This window comes from Meriones unguiculatus, chromosome 19 (assembly GCF_030254825.1).
Source record: "Meriones unguiculatus strain TT.TT164.6M chromosome 19, Bangor_MerUng_6.1, whole genome shotgun sequence".
In the NCBI taxonomy this organism is placed as follows: domain Eukaryota; kingdom Metazoa; phylum Chordata; class Mammalia; order Rodentia; family Muridae; genus Meriones; species Meriones unguiculatus.
Genome location: NC_083366.1, coordinates 8,508,698 through 8,533,096, shown reverse-complemented (window position 1 = coordinate 8,533,096; position 24,399 = coordinate 8,508,698). Strand labels below are relative to the sequence as shown.

The window sequence follows — 24,399 nt, the reverse complement described above, 5'->3', positions numbered from 1 at the left end:
CAAAGAGAACAGTGATTGTCAAGTAGTAATAAACAAGAAACATGAAAGAGCTGACTGTCCTTTGGTTCCAGGAGAAAGGGGAGTCTAACTAAACCTGAGGCATCCACTATTCAACCAAGTAGCAACATGACAAAGCTGTGTCACAAGGGCTGGTGAAATGGTCTAGCCGTGAAAGGCTAGGTTCACCACCAACTCACCAAATATCACAACAGCCATAATCTCAACCGCCTGACTTAAAAGCTCAAGCACATCCATATACGTGTCCTCTGCTCAACACAAAATGTGTCTAGTGGAAGAAGGCACAGATGACTCCAGTGTGGTGCAGGAGCCATGGCTCAGCTTAGCCAGCCCTAGAGAAAGAATCCAAATCCCAGTTTTATGCCCTGGGACCTTCTATGAATAATACAAACCCTCAGAAGCCATGTTTCCCAAACTTTCCCAGCTCCTCCTTGGGAGGTACAATCACTCTTAGGTGGGTAAAATATGAGCTTTTTGTCTTCTCACTAGAAATAGGACATGAGGGATGTAATGTGGGGAATGAGGTGGCTGCCTAGCATGGGTTCAGCATGAACCCACAGCATGAAATACACTGAGCACAATGACTCACACTTATAATTACAACGCTCGAGATGTGAAGGCAAAAAGATCAGAAGTCCAAAGCCACTCCAGGCCACTTAGCAAGCTAGAGGTAGCCTGGACTCTACAGATACTATATTTAAAAACGAAGAAAGGAGAAAGAGAAAATAAAAAGATAGAGGAAAGAAGGATAATGTGAGCTACATATTACATTTAACTTAGCTAGTTTTTGTTTCTTTTTTTGTTTTATTGTTGTTTCTTTCTTTTTTTTTTTTTTTTGAGAGAGGGTTTCTCTGCGTATCACTGGCTGTTCTAGACTTGCCTCGTAGACCAGATTGACTTCAAACTCACAGATATCCACCTGCCTCTGCCACCCCAAGTGCTGAAATTACAGGTGTGCACCACTGAACCTGGCTGCTAGAAGCTACTCTTAAAGAGAAAAAAAAAATAAGTCCAGCAAACTTAGTAATACATTCAAATTCAATATGCTCAAATTAGTACCCTTCAATGTGTAATCAATATTAAATTATTAAACCAAACAGCTTTCATATTTTAAAGATAACTGGAAAATCACTGTACAATATGTCCCATCCCAGGAATAAAATATTATCAGCAATACTTGGGGAGGACATAAAATGTATACTTAAGTGATCTATAACAATATTTTTCTAACATCTGGACAGAGTATCAGATTTTAATTTAAATTTAGTAAAAGTGAGCACTCAATTCTTTAGTCATAGTAGCCACTTCCCAGCACCACACAGAGCTTGGCAGAAACCACTCGAATAGCTTGGTGTTTAGTGTTGACACAAAGAGAAGTGTAGGAGCTGAGGAGATGGATCTATGGCATTAGCTTGCTTAGAAGGTCCTATAGCAGTACAAAAAAAAAATTAAAAAGAGAGGAGAAGCTCTGAGAGGGACTGACACTTGCTATGCAAGCATGAAGACCTGGGTTCAAATCCCCAACACCCATGTAAAAAGCCAGGTGCATTTGTAAGCTCACTGCCACGGGAGACAAAGATAGCAGGAGGCTTGCTGGACACATACCAGGTTCTGAGAGAATCTCTCTCAAGAGAATAAAGCAAAAGGTAATAAAAACAGGACACTCAACATTCTCCTTAGTCTAGTTGCATGTATAAGTACTCATAGACATGCACACACAGGAAGAGAGAGAGATTCCCTGAGAATGACTCTAGGCCAGTGTATAGCACCACTTGTAGACAAGGGATGCCCTTTGCCGCAAAACCTCTCAAATAGGTTGCCCGTATTCACTGTTTCCCAGCCAGCACCTTCTCTCTCGGCTTCTGCTTTCAAACTTATCTGAACTCTTGGTCGTCTCACAAGATGCGTTCTCGTACCAGGCCTGCTCCGGCTGGAGAACCCCTCTGCACCTGACTCACGATCTCCTCTCTGTTCACACTCTCACTAGGTGAGTTCATCGTCCAAGGCTTTACATTTCACCTAGATGCTAATGATGCCTAATTCTAGACCTCCTTCTTTGCCTTGTCCCTGACTTTCAGACTACTAGATAAAATAGCTTAGTGGCTGCCTCTACGTGGATGTCTATATGCAGCCAAATAAAATGTTCTACTCACTTCTTTCTTCATCTCAGTGTTCTTCATCTCAGTTAAATGGAACAACCAGTTACCCATTCACTATAAACAAATTTCTAGGAGCAACTCTCCTACTTCTTCATTACCCATATCTTCCTTCTGCGTGTTTTTACTCTTCTCTCAAACTGAAATCTGAGTGTTTTCTTCTCCATTGCTAGTGCTATTCTCTTGTGTTGCTTGATATAAACCACCATATCACCCTTGTCTCTCTTGCTCCATACAATCATTTTTTTCTAAATATTAGCCCAGGTAATAATTTTTAAAATAAAAATCAAATTATTCCCCACCTCTACTTGCAAACTTCCCATGGTTTTCACTGTTGTCAGGAAAATCACAACTCTTTATCTTAGCTCTGTCTAGGATCATCTCACATCCAATACCACTGTCTTCTTTCTCATCTTGACTTCTATCCATGCCTTCAACACACCCAAGTCCTTCTTGACCCAGAGCTTTTACAGTTGTTACTCCTGCCTGAGCCAAGATGGGCACGGTGATACATGCCTATAATCCAAGCACTTGAGAATCTGAGGCAGGTGATTGTAAACTCAAGGCAGACCCTGGAATACTATGGTAAGACCTTGCCGCAGAAAAGAAACTCTTCTGCAATAAATAAATAAATAATCACGGAAACCAACTAAAGACATAGAAGTCATCTTTACATATGACTCTGTACCTTGGATGGCACACAGGAGCACATGTGGTCAATCCAGAACCCTAACTAGAAACCACACTTCTAGAATGGAAACATGCAAATCTAGCAATAGCAAGTGTGCACGTGTGTGCATTCACACAGTGTCTGTAACATTACAAGCCATCCGTGTCTGTTGCATAGACAGTCACATCCACACTCTCTGTGAAACACAGAAATTACAGTCAGCACCCACAGGTGAATGAAGGGAAAGAAGTTTCCCTGGGACCTTGAGAAAACAAGCACAATTCTGAGCAAACGATTGCTTTCAAATTCACATCTAAATAATCCATAATTTTTTCAGTCTTTCTGCTCTCAGAAGAAAAGATGTGCTATCCAGCATTTAGGCTCAAAACGAATGCACCAAAATTCCCATGGAAAGATGCTGCTTAAGTATGACAAACACACAGCAATTCTCAATCCCTTCCAAACAGCTGGTGGATTTTAAATGCCTCAGATACAGGAGGGAGCAGGGGGTGGGGTTTTCAACACATCTTTAAACTACAAAAGTGATATTTCAGAACTGACTTTGTTTATTCTAGACTACCATGAACTATCAGCATAGGGAGCTGGGGATGTAGCAGTATATAAATAAACAAGTTTATAAATTAAAAGAAACTTTGTTACTGAACCTAGTAAATGTGTGTGCTACAGAACAGAGTGCTATAGATCAGTGAACAACAAGGACTGTCAACTTGTCCTCTGTGACAGTTCTAGGAAGGGTCTAGGCCTCCCAGAAAGAGGGGCCCATGCCATGGGCTGGGGGGTTTAGTCCTGGAGAAAATTCTTGCACTACAGGGCATAAATTTTAGAGTAATTCATACAAAATTTTCATTGCTAATAGTTTGATAGTTATATAGCAGTTTATTAGAATGAATGTTTTAGTGAAACCTGTTACTTATTGTAAAATAATGCTATCATTGATAAAAGAAGTTTCAATAGATTTGTCTTTTACACCTATTAGACACAGTTAAGTAAGTCATTGCATTTGTCAATATTAATGGCTGTGCTATTTTTCCACATGCCTTTCCTAGCCAAGGAAAATTTTTGAAAAAGAACAAAAGTTGAAAAGTGTAACCTCAGCAATCACCAACTTTAGGGATGTATCCCCTGGCACACATGCTCATGCATATGCATATTTTCATCACATATGCAGACAGATGCCTTTGCATTTATTTGAATACTTGCATAAATATTAATGTGTATAAATGCCTGCATGCAGAAACTCCATTTATGAAATATCCAACTGCATAAATTAGGAACATTAGATACTTGCTGCATTAACACTACATAAAATACATGCAATTTGCAGGACAAAAAAAAAAAAAAAAGAATAGGCACAACCCAGTGGAAGAAGCCTGATTCTCTCAACACATACCCCATGCTATAGGCAAGAACTAGTTTTTTCATGAAATGTATGGAGTCTTTTGATGACTCATAGTTCAATGTCTATACAGACCTCTGGTCTAAAAATTAAATAAGTAAATACTTCTTTTGAGGCATAAATTTATAAAATTGTTGCCTATGACTCCATAAAGTATCAATTTTTGAGTCACTCGACGACTCTATGAGCTATACTGTCATAAAGAATGTGACTCTAAAGTAACTGCTACAAATCATCTTCAAAGCTTCTCTGAAAATGAGATCCCACGGTCCCCACGTTATTGGTCAAGGATGTTCTGAAGGCCTCCAAAATAAGGTCACTGCCCTTGGCTGCCCACCAGAACTTCAAGGTAAGACCAAATTGCTGAAAACACCACACACTCTGCTTATAGGACGCAGAGAAATCAAGCTGGCACTAACCAGGAAGCTTCCTCCGTGCTGATTAGGCCTCACAATGCTAGAGAGTGCTCTGCAGAATGCCAGGGACAAAAGTCAACAACTGTCTTACAAAGCTGTAAATTCTGTGCACTGCAGTAACAACCAGGGTGGCAAGACCACTGGTGCAATCATGGCACAAATGTCATGGGGGAATCAATTGCTGTCTGGCTGGATTTAAGCCCGTTTTATAGGAGGAAAGGCATACCTTGTCCTGTAAATCTGGATGAGAGCTCATGGTTGGGGAGCTCATTGACCCTAGACAAACCTGCTACGATTATTTTGCTGAATTATGGTATCAAACTGTCATCTAAATTGGTATTTCCCTACCCATAGATTAGTATAGATCTCAGATCACATCGTGTGTGTGTGTGTGTGTGTGTGTGTGTGTGTGTGTGTGTAATGGATGGCAGTTAATGCAGAAGCTCATAGGTCAAAGTACAGAGAGAGTAAGGGTCCAAGTAGGACAGCCACAGATGGAACAGTTTTCATCAGTCTCAGGGCCCATCACAGGAAGGGATGGGTGAAATCATAAAAACCAGACTTTGCGACAAAAGGACTGCAACAAAAACAACATCATCTGGACAGGCCATGACTGTGACTCACAAAACCCACCCCTGGCTGAGGAGTCATCTAGTGTTCATGGCTTCTCTGGGAGAGTAGGTTTTCTTTAGGAATATGGCCCCTCTTAGGTTGGCCCCATAGTGGATGGCCCCATACCCATGGAGTTTGTGGGCAGCCTAAACTGGACTAAGTGAGTTATAAAATGGAAACAACACAAAAGGATGAAAAGTTAGGAGGGGGTGGGACTTAATCTAAGAGGAGTTATGGGAAGGAAAAGGAGGAGATATGATCAAAATCATCACACACATTAAATTATCAAAGAATAAAGAAACACATCATATTTTCTCAAGTTACCTGTACACCCTTACATATGTGCTTCATTCTTTGGAGTGGCAGGTGAATATAAGCTTTGAGTTATAGAAGATACAGTAAGTTTCCTGCTTCAATGAATCTGTATTCAACAATTGGCAGTTGGCATCTTCTACTCAGCCCTGCCCATTCTCAAACAGAGATGTATATGAATCTTATCGAAAAGAAATGTTTATATAGTCATTTCCTTAAGACCATTTGGGTATGTCATAAGTTTTAGTATTTCTACTTTTGTGCCTTTCATTTAAGTCCATTTGACTTCTAAAGTATTTTCCCACTGACATTGGGAAAACAAAAATAGAGTGTCTGCATTTCAGATTTGAACATTTTGTGCCAAAATCTCACCAGTCACTGCCTTCTAGAATAGGTTTCATTTCTGACTCCACACACTGGACACTAGTCTCACTGTGACTGATCCAGGCTTAACAGCAGGATTGCCACTGAAACCAACAGGAAAAATAATTCTCCAACCAAACTGCTGTTCCTGCTACAGGGTGCCTGCTCCTTCCTGGAACTCAAACTGAGTTCTGAGAAAGTCCAGGCTTGTATCTTAGAGCCTAAAGGAACACACACATCCTTTTAGTGCTATTTTTCCCTGGGCAAGAAAGATCAACCATATCTTCCATACAACATACGGTATGGCTCATGCATCATGTGCGCTTGCTGTTTGCATGCATGCACGCATAAGCACATGCACACAGCTACTACAGTATTTCTAGTTTGTTGCAGGGAGTGAATCCACATAACTAAAGTCTTATCAGTGAAATTTGCCCGGGCATGAAGAATTCTGCCTGCCAGGCCAGTCTCTGTACTCTCTTTCACAGTCCGTGGTGCCTTCTCTTTTTTTGCATGTGTCCTGGATGCAGGCCATCCTCGACTGAAAAGGCCTGAATGGCAGCATGCAGTAGGGCCCTTCAGCTTTTCTCCCTGCTACCAACGCACTGGCCTACGAGTGAGACACAAACCTTTATCGTGCTCACATTTCAGTACTGTCTGTTTTAGCGAGTCCTCTCCTTTTCACAAAGTACAACTGTTATCATATACAATGGACCTAATGTCTTATTATCAAAATTAAATAATTTTGCACTGATGTGACCAAAATACCTAACATAACAACCTACAGGAGAAATGGAAACCCCACAGTTCCTGAAGGTTCATTTTATAGCGGTATGCCCCTATGGGCTTGCACTCAGAATCATGGTGGCAGGAGACAGGATGGACGGTAACTGTTTACAGCATAGAAGACAGGAAGCAGAGAGATTAGAAAAAAAAAAACAAAAAACAGAACAACAATAACAAAAACCCTAAAGCCCACCGCAGCCAACTACTTTCTCCAGCTTAGCCCCACCTTCCGACACCTCCCCCCTCCTCCAAATAACCACCATTGCAGGTCCAAATAGTCAAATCATAAACTATGGGGGACATTTCCAATCCAAACCATAATATAAACAAATATTTAAGACATTATAAAATTTCTCATTTAAGAGCAAAATGAAAGACAAGGAGATCCAGGAGCATGGAAAATTTGGTTGGAAACAAATCTGAAAATAAACTCACAGGTTGCATACAATGAAGCAAAGTGCACAAACAGTTTTGTTAACCTTTCTGTTTTTCTTTGTAATTGTTTTTTGTTGTTTTTTAAATTTATTCTTTTTTTATTAATTACAGTCTATGCATTTTGTATCCCTGCTGTAGCCCCCTCCCTCAACCTCTCCCAATCCCGCCCTATTTTCCTCAACTCCTCCCATGCCCCCCCCCAAGTCCACTGATAGGGAGGTCCTCCTCCCCTTCCCTCTGACCCCAACCTATCAGGTCTCATCAGGAATGGCTTCACTGCCTTCCTCTGTGGCCTGGCAAGGCTGCTCCCCACCTCAGGGAGAGGTGATCAAAAAGCCAGCCACTGAATTCATGTCAGAAACAGTCCCTGTTCCCATTACTATGGAACCCACTTAGACACTGAACTATCATGGGCTACATCTGTGCAGGGGTTCTAGGTTATCTCTATGCATGGTCCTTATTAGAGCATCAGTCTCAGCAAAGACCCCTGGGCCCAGAATTTTTGGATCTGTTGCTCTCTTTGTGGAGCTCCTGTCCCTTCCAGGTCTTTCTATGTCCCCCTTCTTTCATAAGATTCCCTGCACTCTGCCCAAAGTTTGGCTATGAGTCTCAGCATTTGCTTCGATACCCTGCTGGGTAGACTCTTTCAGAGGTTCTCTGTGATAGGCTCCTGTTCTGTTCCCTGTTTTCTCCCTCTTCAGATGTCTATCCTGTTTGCCTTTCTGAATCATCTTACCCAGGGTCCTCCTTCTTGATTAGCTTCTGTAGGTATACAGATTTTAGTATGTTTATCCTATATTATATGTCTAATATCAACTTATAAGTGAGTATACCATGTGTGTCTTGCTGCTTCTGGGTTACCTCACTCAGGATGATCTTTTCTAGTTCCCACCATTTACCTGTAAATTTAATGATTTCCCTGTTTTTAATTGCTGAGTCATATTTCATTGTGTAGATATACCACAATTTCTGTATCCATTCCTCCGCATAGGGACATCTGGTTTGTTTCCAGGTTCTGGCTATTACGAATAAAGCTGCTATGAACATAGTTGAGCAAATGTCCTTGTTGTATGCTTGAACATATTTTGGACATATGCCTAGGAGTGGTGTAGCTATTGACTGCCAATCACACCTGGGTCCTGTCTGATGCTAATGTTAAAAGCTTGGCAAGCCACATTTCCCTGAATTTAAGATACCATGGTCTAAGCAATGCTCAACACTGTAGGAGTGTTTTGGAAGTCTCCTAATGGGAACATCTACAATGTCCTATAAAATATGGATTTGGTATATAATATACAACATAGGAATCTATAACAAATCACAAAACAAATTTGATTCTGGATGAAAAAAACAGAAATTTTGAATTTTCCCAAGAACGATGTGCTAAGCATGACAAACAGCACCCATAAGCCAACGCACTAACAGTGACATTCACTGATGCTGCGCACGAGTGTCAGCAGGGTGTTCTCAGAGTCGCTGAAGAACACGGGAAAAACGACAATAGACAGCAAGAGACACACAGAAGAAGCAAGAGCCCTCAGTAGATGCTTAAACATATGCACATTGCACGGTCTTTGTCGCATCTCCTTCCTAACACTGGTGGTCAAGCCCTAACCTACTCTGTCTCCCATTTCTCTTCTCTGTGTTTATTTGTCTGGACCCTGCTGGGGATCAAACCAACAGGCTCATGCAGGCAAGGCATAGTACTCTCCTCTTAAGCAACACTTTGGCCAAAAGTAATATGGAATCTACCTGTTTTAAGATGATAGAAACAAAATGCTATCAGCTGCGTTTTAAAATTAAAATATAAAATTCAAGCAGAAATGAAGATTCTCTTTGCTCGCATCTCAAATAATTCTGATATTTCTTATAATACTTGGAGGAATACAAAAGCATTTTTAGGGCATTATCTGAAAACAATCTTAGGATCCTGATCACAAACTGGAAAACAATTTTTTGGGGAACTTAAAATAATATATGTTATACCACACTGAACTAATAAGATTTTCTTTTTTACCCAGAAAGCATAGAAGCATTAGGTCAGCATGCTATTCTCATTAAAAATACCAACTTCTTTTGGCAGTGAGTAGTCTATAATGGATATTAGCCCCCAAGAAAACTTTACAACATCGTTTAATGAAGATATTAAACACAGAACCATAATAATCAAAATAACATTGCTCCTAGGAAATCCAAATAAAATAAATTCAGAAAACAGAAATACTGCTGCTATTTCTGAAAATATAAAATGAAGTGATTCCTGCGAATGTTTGCATGCCAAAGTCCTCAATTTTACTTTCTTACATAATGACAAAAACTAACCATTACCATGCCAACCTCTTACTTATTTCCTAAGAGTTACTATTTAATTGTCATAAAAATCTTGCAAGGTAAGTGCTTTATTTCCATTTTATTTATGGATGTGGAAACCACCATGATGAAGTAGGGGTTGTTCAAAGCTGGATATTTTAGGGTAATGGAAGTACCTAACGGAGATGGTGGCTTTGTGTGGTGCCCCACGCCATAATCCCAGCTACCTGGGAGGCTGAGGCAAGTGCTTCAGAAGCTCAAGGATGGCGAACTAGGCATAGTCTGGCCTTCAAACCAAGTTTTAAGAGGCTGGGAATGTTAGCTTAAGTGAGTATTTAACTAAGACGTGATAACCCAGGTTCAGTCTCCAACAGAGAGCAAACAAAAGAAAAACTGAACTTGGGTCTGGTCAGTCTCTAAAGTCCACTCTAATGTCAAACTGTCTCAGCTAGGAAGTGGCGGACAATGATGATGTAGCTGGGACAGGCAGAACCCAAGCTCTAGAGATGTGTAATGAGGGCCCATGTCTCCTATGTCCAGAATCACATAGTTACCTATGTCTCTTACCACTTCATCGTACAGTTTTTCATCTGGGCCCACAGCAACAATGAAGTGTGAGTTTCAATCTTATGGACAGTTTCTTTTCTAGTCTACAAACATTACAAAAAAGCAGAAAGCCAGCTGTCACTCTTTTGGCAAGTTCCCATGCTATCCAAGTAAATAATGCAGTGTTTCCTGCTTTAATTCTCTTCAGGATTACTGCTCATTGTGGCTTATTTGTAATCTTCCTAATTATTTTGTATACTGACCTTCAAAATGGTCTTGTAATTCAACACTGTCCAATAAGCTTCAGCATTCCCCTACTTTATGAATAAGGGTAGGCTGAGCCTTTTTTAGCACTATAGGTCATCTCAAATATTCTTTACAAGAACAAAACATTGAGAAGAAAACTGGACCTTTCATAAAACATCCTATTTTTTTATACCATGTTATTAATCTCCCATTTCAAAAATAGCATTTGGGAGGCCTGGGAATTATTATCAGCACTTTGCTTTCCATTTATGACCTGGAAGGATTCGAAAGACCAGCTAAGTGCCGCCTGATGACATACACACTGTCTCCCCTCCCCCATCAGGGCACACATATTTCCCTGACTCCCTACAACCAGACTAAACTGCCTTTCTCATGTGTCTCAATTATATTTTAATAAAATTACAAAAGGCTGAAAAGGAAAGCCAATCATCCCTCCATGCTGCTATCTCCACAGACCAAGCTCAATTTCTTTTATTCAGTGGCGTGCCTTTTTTCTGAGTCATGCAAAGGTTTTCCCATCATGCTTTCATTGATCCTCCCAACTTAAAATAAGCATCAAATATTATCATTCCCATCTGAGATGTGGTAGAAGACAGGCATAGTGATTGAGACGCAATGCCCAACTGAAATAGGGCGATTTCAAAGTTGGCATGCCCTTGTGAACTTATCACATAATCCCACACTGTAGGAAGTTATTTCTTGTGTCTTCCCCACATCTTGCTACAAGACAAAACTAACTTCCCTTATTTTTAACTAAGATCAGCTACTAGTTCCTGCACAGTTCCTTGCACACACAAAACGAAGTTGTTTGAAACTATTCAATAGTAAGGATTTTATTTATTTACAGTTTGGCTTTAAGAATCCAAAGTATAATGGTCTTAAAGAGGTATCTTCATAAACTGCCCCCAAAATATATTTCCAGCATCCTAATACAACGATGACCCCGGGTCATGTCTTGGAGCATCTTTGTCTATGCTGCTAACCACTGCGGAGCACTGTCTAGGTGGTCTGTGAGATAAGCAAGGGATAGTGGACGTCTGTCAAAGGCAGCTGCACTGCAGTTTGTCATCCAGCATTCAGAGATCTCATCCATGAAAACCAAAGTTCAGCTTAATCTATATGCTGGCATAATAATAGGTTTACAAGAACAGCCCATATTTCAGACACTTTGGTGAACTGAGACTTCTCTTCACATTTGGATGAGAAGGAATGCAGCCCTGCGTGGAATGTTAAATGCATACATATGTATGTGGCTTTACACTCTCAGACCTGCCAACCTGAGGCTCTGTCTGAGACTCACTTGTGTCACAGTCAGAGAGTAAACACATTGCCCTATTTACATACCACACAGACACCTTAGTTCAACATTTGTCATTCAAATTGTTCAAGTCACTTTTCTAAATTTTTCATGGCTTAAACATAGAGGTAAAAAAATAATTATGAAAGTGTTCCTTTTAGTTTCCAAAGCATACAGTAACAATACTGAGCTATAATCATCCCATGTTCAACACCTAATGGGTCCCAAGATTCAATGGTGACAATTACAACAAGATCCAGCCTACAAAGAGCCAAGTTACAGCAGTACTAGGTAATGGACTACCAATGCTGAAACAAATAGCGATCCTAAAATCTAATTTGTCCCCCTAACAGAACTATGTTCAGTTATCCTTCCAGATCTTCAGGGTAAAATCAACCTTTGCGGCACATAAACATACCACACAGTCTCTTTCCTGACTCCTATGGGTGGTCAGGTCGTTGCTATCCTCCACTCATCACAATTCTTCTGCTTATTCACTATCAAGAACTCATCTCAAGACCTCTTCTGAAAGTGAGCAATCACTGTCACCATACTCCATGTAAGGGCAGGTACCTTCATCTTCATCCCTGATCGCTTAAAGCCTTGTCAGTCTCCTAAGCCAGGGCCCGGGCTGTGTTCTGTGATCTGGCTGAGGACTAGGTATAGAACTACACCCCCTCACATGGTGCTAAGCACAGAACAGTGACCTTGCAATAAGATGGGTCAGGAAAGGCAGTGGTCCTGACAGAGCGGTAGGATTAAACCTTTTCATCCTATTCCATGAGAAACCTCACTGGAGATGCCTAGGGTAATGCAAAGCTTTCCTGTATCACAGCACACACAGGAGCATGTCGCAAGGACTGTCTAGGTGAATGATAAAAGTCAGTCCCTATTGTTAAGAAATTTCACACTTTGAAATAAGGTCCTAAGGCTCACTATGCAGTCTCCAAAACGTCATTTAGTTTCTGCACCAGCAGAAGACATTGTCTTGGGTATCTGCCCTATAACACAAAACTCCAGATAAAACATATAACAATGCTCCCCAAATCCATAGATATTGCTGCATAAAGATAAATGGAATAACAAACAAGAAAGGCTGTTCAGCACATAGTGAGCCCTTCAGGAATCCTCCCTCCCATCTATCTAAATGCCAGAGAGAGGTGCATAAAGAATCAGTGATTGACAGACACATACCTGAATTCTCCAGAGTCAAATGAGGAGGGAAAGGGCCCCGTTGAATACCCTTGCTGATTGTATACGCTTTGACAGTACAAAAAGGCAGTCATGTTTTCTCCAAAAACCATACATTGTTCCAAACATGGGAATTGGGGTTTCACGTGATCGTATCTTTTCATTATCTGACAAGGAAAATCTCTGCTTTCAAGATGCAGTGGAAACACACATGTTAGTGCAGACTTTTACTCACTGGACTTTGGAAGCTAAGACAAAAGATCATGAGTGTGAGGCCAGTTCATGCTACATAGCAAGACTTCATCTCAAAACAAAAAAGAAGGAAAGATAGATAGATAGAGAGAGAGAGAGAGAGAGAGAGAGAGAGAGAGAGATAAATAGAGGCAGGCAAGCAAGCAGACAGACAGACAGACAATTTTTTTAGATATAGCTAGGTGATCTAGATAATAGGTACTTGGATGGGTTGATGGACACATGGATGGATGGATGGATGGATGGATGGATGGATGGATGGATGGATTGATGGATGCATGGATGGTCAAAAGCAAGAAGCTTGTGTTGTTCGTAGCTAATCCAATGGTGAGCCCTCATGTTCTCCTAAGAAAAGACTTTCCAGACATACTATTTCTTGAGCTGGGGAGGTACAAAGCTACTCATTTTACTAGTACTCTTTTACAACACATACAGGTCTCTATATATCATTTCAAAGATGTCATACAGTTTCTATTTTAAACAGGTAAGCATTCTTAATACCAGAAGGCTGAAATCAAGTATTCTAGGCCCAGAAATCCTGGTGGCATTTAACTAAGATTAAAACATGTTTTCTTTTGTCCACAAGAAGAGATGCACTTTTGTGTAACTGGTGAGATTATAAAGAATTTGCAGTGCCTTCCAAGTCTATTTCTGAATGGCTACAAACTTCAATAATACCGACCCATGAGACTCAAGAGTCATGCATTCAAAACACGGCAAATTAGGCTAGGTGTCAGAAGGTATCAGTGCTAGTCTTTGATCCAATCTGACACATGTATCAAAGTCTGACACTAGCTATCAAAGTACTTTGAAAATGTGGGCTTGCAGTTAGGTGAGGCTTTTACATCCTCACACCCTCACACAGCTTGCTAGGCTGCGAGCAAGACAGTGGCTATTTTATGAAGTCAGCAGTGTTTCCAAATAACATTTCTGTCTGCTTTACCTTTAAGATTTATCTGTATGTATTTATTTATTTGTGTGTATATGTGTGTACAGGCACATGTATGCATGTGTGTGTGCATGTCTGTGTGTGTGTGCATGTCTGTGTGTGTGTATCTTAAGTGTGGGAGCACATGGGAGTGCCTGCAAAGGTTAGATGAGGGTGTTGGGTCCCTGCAGCTGGAGCTACAGGCCGTTGCTGACTGAAGTCCAGTCCTCTGGAAAAGCAGCAAGCACTGTTCATCCCTGAGCCCCCTCTCTAGTCCCCGCCTCTGTCACGCTGAGCCTTCTCCACGACCATTAAAAATACATGTAATTGTAATGAAAGTTTTGGTTTCAGTTACGTTTTGTAAATATGCTTTTGTTTTAATCCCACGTGTGGGATTTTAGTTGGACTAGAGTTTGTCCACAGCTGTTAATTGCGTGTGGAGCATGGCGTTTGCCAGCTGGTAACGACCTTCCACGTGTGACACGAAAGAGGGGTGTGGTCTAGGACCCTGAGGATATAGATGTAAGAGTCCAAGTTAAGAAGGCATGGTGTGTGGGGTGGAGCAGTTCAGAGACACCAGAGAGACCAACGGTATGGCTGACTGGAGCAGACAGACAGAGAGAAAGGCTTTGGGGCACAGTGCCTTGGAGGAGGCTGCTGGTTGTGTTTGCTGCTGACAGAGACTGGTACAGAGCCCTAAAGGAACCCCTTCACCCTAAACAGCTGGGGTCTGCCCCCTCTCCCCACTAACCTTCTCTCTCCTACCTAGGGTTGGGGGCTTGGAAGGGATGCTGAGGCCTAAACACCCCAAATAAATTAGAGGTTTAAAAACAAATGCTACATATGACCTAATTAATATTTGTTTTGAGAATATTAGCGCAGGGCTGGGAAGACAGCTCAGCGAGTGAGAGGATTGGCTCGAGCCTGACAATCAGAGTTTGCGCCCTAGAATGCACATGATAGAAAGAGAGACCTGTCTCGTGCAAGGTGTTCTCTGACCTCTACAAATGTACTACGGCACATGAGCAGTACGTGTGCACACATGCATGCACACATGCATACATGGATGGAGACATGTTTAACTAAAAAAAATGTATTACAGTCCCAGCAACCGTAATCTGGGGCACCATGTGCAAACATTTAAGACGGCACTGATGGATTTAATAGTTGTTTATTATAATGGCGGTGTGCTTAGCCATTTGCAAATCACAGTCAGAGACAATTTTACTAAACCGCCGCACGCACACACACATATACACACAGATGCACAAGGTGTCAGGAGACAAATGGGAATAATGTGGGGGGCAGATGGGATGAGTGCTCCAAGGGCAGGCTGAGCACACGGCCGTGCGTGAGCCAGGAAAGGGGCCCCCGAAGAGTGCACCAAACTTACACAGAAGATTACAGACCGCCGGGCACAGCTCAGTCTTCACGTTAGTGTGTGTGCTCCACGGCTTTAGAGTGGGCCCGTGTTCTCAGTGACTTTGAAATGTTTTCCTCTGCTGAACCACCATCTTCTCTGCAGAACTTAGAATGTTTATCAGTCTAGCCCTTAGAGCAAAGAGTAACGGAATCAAGCTTAGGAGTATCGGAAATAATTTCAGTGCCATTCCCGGCTCTTGCTTCGTACAGCATGTGCTTCTGCGCATTGGCATAAGCCTGGGCCTCTTGAATCCCGCCACTCTGAAGAAGCCGGGGATGTGGCTCCCTGAACCCTGTCAGTGACACTATGGACCCTTTATTCTGTAGGCTCACAAAAATCTGGTTTTCCTGTGTAAAGAGAGTAAAAAGGGACTTACCCTTCAGAGTATTTAGGAATTTAATATCTCAAAAGGCTTATCTGGCAGAAAATGAATGTGAAATAAAGTCAGGAAGTGTTTACAATCAGTGCACATGGGTGGACTGGAGTAACTTTGGGAGAAAATGAGGGCAGTAAATGGTTAACTGCCAGCAGGCAAACTCATGCTGCAGGACACACAAAGGTTCGCAGCAGTTGTTAGATTCATTTAGAGAAACTCAGTTTATTTCTCCAGCAGAGCTCTTGCCAGCCAATCTGTATTACAACCCGCGGGAGCCTTAATATTCTCAGCAGGATCAAGATTCAGGCCACACTGATTCAGCCATTTAATCTTGCAAGAGAACAATATTTGGCAGGAAAAGACCCCAAAGCACCAAGGGGATGTCCCAGTGGTTCGTTGTCAGCACAGACTGGGCCAAGAACACCGAAGGTAGAAACTAAACTGCGCAGACCAGCGCCGACATCCCGTACCAGCTCCCCACTCCAACGCCCGCATACACGCTCCGTGCTCGCAGAGCAAACATAGCATCGACACACAGAGTGCCAGTTCACACACAAATGTGTCTGTAAAGGGCAGAAATGCCTTCCTAATGTTCTCATCCCTGCTGTGAAACTCAAAATTTAAAAAGTACTACCCTACAGATAGGAGGAAACAGAAGACAGATGAAAAATTTACGAAATTCTACCTTTGGCTTTTCAAATTTTCATAGGCACAAAAGCAGAGAATGCGTGTGTGTGTGAAATATGTTATTACATTCTTTTAGCCATCGTTCAGTTCACAAATTGACCAACAGTTTTCCAAAATTAAACATTTGTACTGCTTTATAGATTAAGATCTGATTAAATGCTGCCTTTTGCTGAGGAAATCTATATTTCCCACTTTATACTTCTGCTAAGTATTTTAGGTGGTTTGATTTAATTCTGAGTATTTTTAGAAACCCAGGCGGGTAAACAGGAAATTGGGAGAAGAGATGCAGAAAAATGAGAAAACAAAAACAGAATAAATAGCACCTGCTACTTTACCAACAGTGTAAATCACTCAGTAAAATACCTGTACCTTATGCATGCGCACACACATGTGTGTGCATGTCTGATGTGTATGTGATATGTATACATGTGTTCGTGGGTGTGCAACCCATATACAAGCAGAGCACAGAGGGGGACTTGGAGCTCCTGCTATCACTTTCACTGAGCCTGGAGCCAGGCTGGCATCCAGCAAGGCCCAGCAGGCCCCTTCTCTTCGCTGCCCACAATGCTGGAGTTACAGGCCCAGCTTTTATACAGATTCCGATGATCTGAACTCAGGTCCTCATGCTTGCACAGAAATACCCTGCTGAGCCATCCCCCAGCCCTTCGGTGAAATCCTTTTAAGATCATTTTCAAATAGTAAGGTCAAAAGATCTATTTCTTTATCTTCCAAACATAGAAAAGCTATTCTTCTCATATTAACATAGTATCTCCTTCTATCCAGTATTAATCATAGCTGGGTAACTAGATACGTTATCTAATTTAGTGTAAGTAAGTGTTGCTATGACCATCACCTTCTAGCATTTCAAAGGCTAACTATAAGATGCCTGAGGTCAAGGGTCATGCCTATTTTTATTTTTCATATCCTTTGTCTCTCAATTGTCTCTATATAGAAAACATTTAAGAATGTTCATGTTAATAAATAAGTTTTCAAAGTGGTTTTCTCTTCAGAATCTTCATTTTAGATTTAAAGATGCTCAAAATAGACACAGCTGAAACTACAGTGCTTCCTTCAGCAATCTTGCCTCAACCCACAATTTAGGAACAGGGTCTCTCCTGCACCCTGACATGTGTTGAGGGTCCCAAGCTTTAACATGTTAGCTCTCCCCTCCTGCTTTTGATACTTCATACTCCATTGGATGCTCCATCTTTACTAAAGCCATACCAGTCCATTCCATAGGTTCTGACTGGTGTAACTCAGTATTCACAGCCCGCACTTGCTGCATATACGTGTGTGTTCATTTAAGACACTTAGAAAGGCAACCCTTATCTCTGCTTTACTCTTTATAGACAAAGACAACTTGTTTTAAAAGATTTAAGCATAAAATTGAAGCCAGGTCCAACAGAACATGCCTGCAGTCTCTGTCCCTCAAGATGGTAAAGGGGATCACATGAACCCAGGGATTTGAGGTCAGCCTGAGCAACAAAGAGAGACCCCCCGATTCTAAACCTAAGCAAAGCCAAACTAAATACACACAAAAACAAGACAACAAAAAATAGAACTCCAGCTCTTCCTCAAAGGTCTTGCAACAACAATTACACAAAGATAAATACTTATGTCTTTAGAGGAAATCAGTTCCAAAATGGTAAACATTCAGGCGAGGACCTGGGGTTTAGCCCAGTGGTTACAAGCTTGGTTAGCGTGCCCAATGCCCTGGGTTTCATTCCCACCACTAAAAAGGAAAAGGGTTCGTGGAGAAAGGAGAAAATGAAAAGGCAGTGGTAGAAGAGAAAGAGGAGGATTCTTTTTGAGGCTTTTAGTCTTTTTCTAAATCTATATTCTTCCGTGTTGCTTGCTAAACACTAATGTAAAATTATGCTCTCAGAAGGGGCTTTTTCTAGTACCTGCCCTAGCTCCAAATAATGACATAGAAACCTATTATATTTATTCAGCAAGCTTTAAGCTCTTTAAGCCCAGTCATTGACTGACCAGCTTCTTTATTAACCAATCAGAGATAATAATTGGGAACCAGTGTTTATACAACATTGAGACAGGAGATTCTTCATAGAAATGACAATGCCCACGTCCATACTGTAACCAGATCTCAGGGCACAGAAGTCAGCATCTGAATACACAGTGCATAAGACCATCCCCAACAGCTAATTTTGAATACTTCTGAAATTCTAACAATGTAATAACTCAAAGCTGAAGTTAAACAGATTAAAAGTTGACTTTGATGGGCATTATATTTTTTTAAAAAGTTGACTACTTTGTTACAGTCAATATAACCATAAAAGAAAATCAAGGAAACAATGCATTAAACAAACAAACAAACAAACAGATGGTTTCCTTCTTGCTATCCTTTGAGCTGAGCAGAGTCTGGGAGTGGCCTCTTTCTCCTGTCATGGTCACCAGGGCTCACTTCTAACTCTTTTTCTGTGCAGAGAATGCCATTCCTACTTCTTAAAAACAATATATATATATATATTTTATATATAAATTTCTATTAAAGGACCTATTGCTTTCATGGAGACTCTGCTCAATTCTCAATTCAAAGGTCAAGAAGCAAAAGTTTTCACACTATGGTTTCTCCAGGAAAATAAAATCCCAAATAGTGAGCATGGGTACATACAGTCACACAGATGCACAGATGCACATGCCTCCAACTTCCAAACAAGAGCTTGCTCTTTAAGTGTGGGCATTCACCTTGGAGTACTAATGGGTTTTGAGTCAAATCTTTTTAATAAGGCTGTCTTGAATCATGACTTTCGAATAAGATAAAGACAACATATTGGTGTTATTCTTATGAACTAAAAAGATAAATTTTAAACATACCTCCCCAAAGCCACCAAAATCATAATTATATAGCGTAACTATTAGTGATAGTCCACAAATACTTATATAAGATTTCTAGTTTTTCCTTAATATTCATGATCCTCCTGCTGTAAAATGTGTCCCAAAATACACAATGAAATCAGGAAGAAAATTCAGATGCTGTGTAAGTCTGAAAACTGTACCATGGCCTAGAAATCAAGTCGGTTCCCCAAACGCCAGTCTGTATTAGACCCCCCACAGCACAAGGCACTTCCGTTCCTACTGTCTCATCTTCCACTCTGCCTTAGACTCATTATCTGAGCCTCAACTGCCAGCCAAACGCACGCAGAGTCTAAGTTTGAGCTACAGAATTCAACCAAACTCTGGAAAGTTTCAAACAGATTTACCACTGTATATTAACTCCTGTTCAACTAGCAGCATAGAAGTGGTCTGAAGTGCTAGCAGCTAGAAAGTTCTATCTCCAAAGGCCACCGATCAAGCTGGCTGGTAAGAGTGATTCACAATCGCATCCTGCTTCAGATTTCCTCAAGTGCCTTTGCAGAGTGCACATCACTTATTGCTTCAGATTTTCCCTGTGCTGTATGTGGACTGTCTTACTCAGTGCTTTTGCAGATGAAATAATTTGTGCCTCTCACCAACTCCCCCAAATACTCATCTGCTGAAGCTCTAACCAACACTGTGACTGTATTTGGAGTCCAGTCCTTGAGAAATTAAATTAAAGTTAAATGAGGGCTTTTATTGAAGGACAGAGCTTCAACATCATTGGACCAATACTCTTGTAAAAACAGGAGACAACCTGCATAGCAAGAAAGGGTAAAGACACAAGGAGGAGGCAGTAATAGTTTGCAAACTAGGAAGAAAGTACTCCCCAGAACCCAGCCTCACTCAACTTCAAAGTAGCATGTCCTGGCTTTAGGCCTGTGAGAAGATAAAAATCTCTATTGTGTTAAGTACCTGGCCTGTGGTATTTGCAATATAAACTCACTATGGTCTGAATGTGAAATATTCGCTCCTGTGTTTGAATACTTGATTCCCAGCTGGTGGTGCTGTTCCAGAAGGTCATAGCAATTTGGGGACATGGTGCCTAGCTGGCATACATACACCACTCAGGGCAGGCCTTGAAGGTGACAGACACTCTGGTAACTGCCAAGGGCTGAAGAAGCCTATGCTGTAAGTTTCCACCACCATGACTTCATCTGCCTACTCTGTCATGATGGACTGTATCCTCCTAGCAAAATCAATCCTCCTCCCTCCATTGCCTCTGCCAGGTGCCCTGACAGAGTACTCAGAAAGCTGATGTACAACTGAAGCAGTTTTTATAAGATCTAATTGTCTGTTGGGTCTGTTTTGTTTTTTGAAGGTTTTGTTGTTATTGTTTGTTTGTTTTATATTCTAGCTACAATGTTCTAGAATTGGGGTAGTCCTTGAATTTTCAACATAGTCAAATTCTTAGGTAACACACTAGGAAGCCATAGACCATGCTTTACTGAGAAAGTACTGGTACAGTCATTCAGTAAAACTATAGAAGTTGCCACATACTTAAGGAGCACACAATAAAAAGTAAGTGTTGTCAAGAAACAAGAATGAAAACATTCACAGGAATTCCTAAAACTGAAGACCCTTCTAAATAAGGGTTTTTGTTATTTTTGTTTTGTTTCTTTATATAACTTATTTAATCTTATTTTATGTGCATTGGTGTGAGGTGTCAGATCCTTTGAACTGGAGTTACAGATAGTTGTGAGCTGTCATGTGGGTGCTGGGAATTGATCCCAGGTCTTTTGAAAGAGTGGACAGTGCTCTTAACCACCGAGCCACCTCTCTGCCCCTAAAGAAGAGTTTGATAAGAAAGAAAACACAAAATACATTACTGTTTCACAGGTTATTGCCCCATTTGGTTACTCAGGACACATTTACTAGGCATGGCCTACATACCAAGCACTGGTCATTACTGCAAATCTTGTAGTGAAAGGACAGATTAGTCCCTTCTTTTACTGTGGCATTTATTTTAGCAAAGGTTTTATGAGTCGGGACTGAGAAGTAGGTAGAAAGACTGGTCCAAAAAAGATGGAGGGGATCAATTCCTTTGTTCTCCAGTTTAACACTGTGCTAGATCACACCTTTCTAAAGTCCAATGGGCAGTAGAAGTGAAAACACTAACGGACATATAGAAGCAGATGACTGAGCAGCAAGATAGAGAGCAAGATCAGGAATGAAAAGCGACCTGTCTGCAAGTACAGCAGAATATCATTAACAGTGTCAGGGTGGGCTCCCTCTCATGCCATGGGTCTCAAGCTGGACCAGTCACTCATTGGCCATTCCCTCAATTTCTACTCCATCTTTACTCCTGCATATCTTGTAGGCAGAACCAACTGAAGATTGAAGGTTTTCTGGCTGGATTGGTGTTCTAATCCCTCCACTGGGAATCTTGACTGGCTCTAGGAGATGGCCAGTTTTTGCTCATTATCTTCCTATGGCTGCAGTCTTAGCAAGCATCACCCTCATAGATTCCTGGGAGTTTCCACTGCCTAGCATAACTGTCATCAGAGAGATTTCACCCAGCAACTGGTGGACACAGATGCAGACCCACAGCCAAACATTAGGTATTGCTTGGGGAATCCTGTAGAAGAGGAAAGAAAGGATTGTAGGAGTGAGGGATCACAGACACCACAAGAAAACCTACACAATCAACTAACCTGGCCCCATAGAGAAGACCCACAGAGACTGAACTGCCAATCAGGGAGCATGCATGGAATTGACCTAGGCCCTCTGCACATATGTAACAGTTGTGCAATTTGGTCTTTATGTGGGATTCCTAACAGCAGGAGCAGGGGCTGTCTGAATCTGTTGCCTGCCTTTGGATCCTTTTCCCCTAACTGGGCTGTCTATTCTATCCCCAATAAAAGAAAATGTGCCTAACCTTTCTGTAACTTGATATGTCAAGACTGGTTGACATCCCATGGGAGGGCCCCCTGTTTCTGAAGAGAAAGGAAGGAGTGGATATGGGGTGAGAAGTTGCAAGGGAAGGATCAGGAGGAGAGGAGAGGGGGAAGACTTTGGTCAGATGTAAAGTAAATTAATAAATTAATTTTAAAAAAGACAAAGAAAGAAAAGAGAACCACTGAGCTCAGGTGCACAGGAGAAAAGCAAAGAGCTTTCTAGTCAGAACCAAGTGGCTCACAGACAAGAGCGACACCAAAGTTTCAGCTCACAGTAAACCAGGCACAGCCTTGCTCTCCATGAAAAGTATTTTGCGCTTTATCCTAAAGAAGGGAGCCATGGACAAATTCTAACAGAGACCATGACACAACCAAATGTGCATTTTAGAAATAACTTGCAAGAAATCATGTGGTGAACAACCTGTCATGGAGCCAGAACAAGCAAGACTCTATTGCAGAAACCCAAACAAGGAAGAGGGACACATCGGAATAGAGGAGGCAATGTGCTATCCTGTGCATTCCAGAGATTAAAAAATAATGAATGAAAGAGCACACGATCATCCTTCTTTTGAAGTTAAAGAAGTAAAACTACAAGATGCATTAAATACTAACCACAGCCAACACGTGGAATATAATGTGTGATGTGACTGTAGAAAATGACTGTACTTCCTCCTCAAAGCACGGTACCAATTCCAGAGGTAGAGGAGATCACCAAGTGGCTGGCGAGTGTACCCCTAGGATCAGGGCTCAGGACTCCATTTCCCAGTGGTGTCAACTTGGCCTAAACAAGAGGAATGACTCAGAAGGAAGTCCAGAGCAGATTAAAAGTCCAGGCCTAAAAGAAATGGCCAAACAGTGTTGACAAGCAGTGGAAGATAAGACCGGAACTAGTTCTGGGCAATTGTAAAAGGTCATTAGAGTCCGATAAAGGGCACAGAAGATTAGACTTCACCCTGCTCAAGGGGGAGGTCCAATGGAGCGTTTTCTTAATGGTTCACAAGCAAGATCTTGATGAAGCAGATAGTCTGGAAAGACTCATCTGACGATGGTGTTTAAGATAATGGAGAGAGCAAGAGGTGCCTGGAAGGAAAGACCAATTACGGAGCTGCTGTAGGACTAAAGCCGGAAGAGAGCTGGTGGGCCTGGAAAAAGAGAAGTGGGGAGACAGACCATCACAACAGCAGCACCTCAAGAAACCCTCTCTGGGTCCTTAACCTCCGTCTGGAAGGGGAAGTCACAGGTGCTAATTCTTACATTCTGCTGGTTCTTCTTAAATCTCCCTCCAGGCAAGGCTGCTGAGCAAGAACCCTGTTCTTGCCATGCATAAGTAATTACTGGTCTGAGACTTATTTGTTTCTTTAAGTGACTGTGGCTAAAAAACCAGGGATAAAAAGCAGAGATCAGTCTTTGAAGTTCTGCTCTACATGAAAAAAATAAAAAATAAAACAAAGCCAGGTGTGAGAGAAACTATGAATGGGAAAGAAAAGGCCAAAAGGTAATTTTCCATATATTTTTCTCAGGAAAATGTAACTATTCCTTATAGAAATCCTTTCCCTGAGGAGAGAGGTTGTTCAGAGGGTCTAATTAAACAGTGTGTCAAAGTGTTCCAAAACGCATGAACTATTCATGAACATGTGTTAGACATTATAAGAAAAAATATGTGCTATTGTCCCATTACTTTCTTTGACACACTTGATCTCTGCCTTCAGAAAGTGTGCTACTGACCCACTGTTACATTGGATTACATCAGTCACTAGTGGAGATGAGCTGGAGATAAAATGCAGGCTGTTAAAGCAGCCTATTCACTCTTAAAAAAAAAAGCCTTTAAGGGCTTCTATTCTAGCCATCAACTTCATAACTAATTGATTGTGTTAATAAAACCAAAGCGGGTTATAATAAAATACCCATTCTCTTTACCTACACATAATGTGCTGAACCACTTAAAATCAAGAGCTTTCCTGTAAATTTTTACTTAATGATGCAAGTTATATTTCTTGTATAAGGAGGAAAATTAACAGAAACATACCCATTCGTATGCTGCATGACTTTCTAACTTTTATCTTTCTCTGCTTTCAAAAACTACTTCTGTGTTTACCGTGTACAAAAAGAAAGCCGTTCCCCCATGTCAGTTGTTCGGATTCATAGAAGACCTAATTGCCTCCTACA

The 24,399-nt window shown here is 41.3% G+C and overlaps 1 protein-coding gene across 2 annotated transcripts in view; it reads right to left on the bottom strand.

Annotated features, from left to right (window-relative positions):
• Window positions 1-24,399, bottom strand: part of Nebl (nebulette) — a 353,920-nt gene that overhangs the window by 139,329 nt on the left and 190,192 nt on the right. The window lies entirely within an intron of this gene.